This window comes from Limulus polyphemus, unplaced genomic scaffold (genome assembly GCF_000517525.1).
Source record: "Limulus polyphemus unplaced genomic scaffold, Limulus_polyphemus-2.1.2 Scaffold1058, whole genome shotgun sequence".
NCBI classification, from domain to species: Eukaryota; Metazoa; Arthropoda; class Merostomata; order Xiphosura; family Limulidae; genus Limulus; species Limulus polyphemus.
Window position 1 is genome coordinate 346,345 of NW_013666668.1, and position 1,375 is coordinate 347,719.

The window sequence follows — 1,375 nt, forward strand, 5'->3', positions numbered from 1 at the left end:
ATATTTGCCGGGACATGAGCAGAGTTGGGTTTCCGCCATACATAGCGTTTGTCATTTAACCCAAAAAGACAGTTTTGGTCTCATCTGGCCGAAAAATTTCTGTTACATTGTTATAGGGTTATTGAAATGTTTACGGGCATAGTCCAATCGCGATCTAAGATGCATCTTCGTCAGTAATGGTTTCTTTCTTGCCACCCTACCATAAACTTTTTTTGCGTAAGGTACGTGATATTGTCGAGGTGTATACAGTAACTCCAATTGCTGCTATTGAAGTCTGTAGCTCCTTCAATGTCACTGTTAGTTTGACAGTCGCTTTTCTGGCGATTTTTCTGCTTGTTCGAGCTCAGACTTTTTTAGGGCGACTTGATCTTGGCAAGGTTGAAATAGTGTGACACACTTTCCATTTCTTCACAACCGATTTTACAATATTTAATGGCAAATTGAGAACCTTTGAAATTGATTTATGGCCTTCTTCGCAATTGTGCTTCTGAACATTCTTCTCTCTTAGGTCTGTAGAGAGTTCTTTTCTCACCATTCTCAATATGTAACAGTAAACCAAATTTTAACTTTCTCTGTTTAAATCAATACTGATGGCTCTATATTACCTCAAGTATTTTTTCACATGGCTTTATGATATACTTTGGTATCTGATAGAGTTGTAAAGAGCCACTTGTATTTACTTCAGCAGGGTAGTGATGCAAAGTTAAATCAACGATGATAAAAGCTGGGGGTGAGGAGTTTTGCAAAATGTGTTTTCAAGATATTGTTACGTCTCTGTTTGTTAATTAACTTTCCGTAACTTCGTTCCGACGAAACTTAAGCGACACAAGTCCTTACTTAATAAAACTGGTTTATTCTTTCCGAATACAACTTTAGGATACACTTATTTTCAATATTCGCGCTAAAACAAACGCTATATCAACGAACGTCAATAATACTTCTGACAGCAGTTCAATTACTCACTATTTACACACACATTACGTTATCTCGTCACGTTGTCACCCTCTTTTATATACCAGCCTACCCTATCTAGTAAATACTAGAGCATTCGCCAAGGTACGGGATAGTTCTAGAAACTAGAGGGCGTGAGAATAGCCACGTGATCTCGATGACGCAACAATGCCCCCCTCCTTAATATTGTTCGTCCCGAACAATAACCACATACAATAAACCAATAATAATTAACAATAACTTAATTAACTGTACAGAATTACAAAGACAAAATTACAATTCAACAAAGTATCTTAATTTTACGGGACGTATCTTCTTCCGTACTGTTCTCCGTCTCATTGGCTTCTGCTTCATGTGGGGTTCATCCGCTTCATCAGTAATTGTCCTATCATCGGTAACAGTCACATCAGTGGCAGTAACCCCA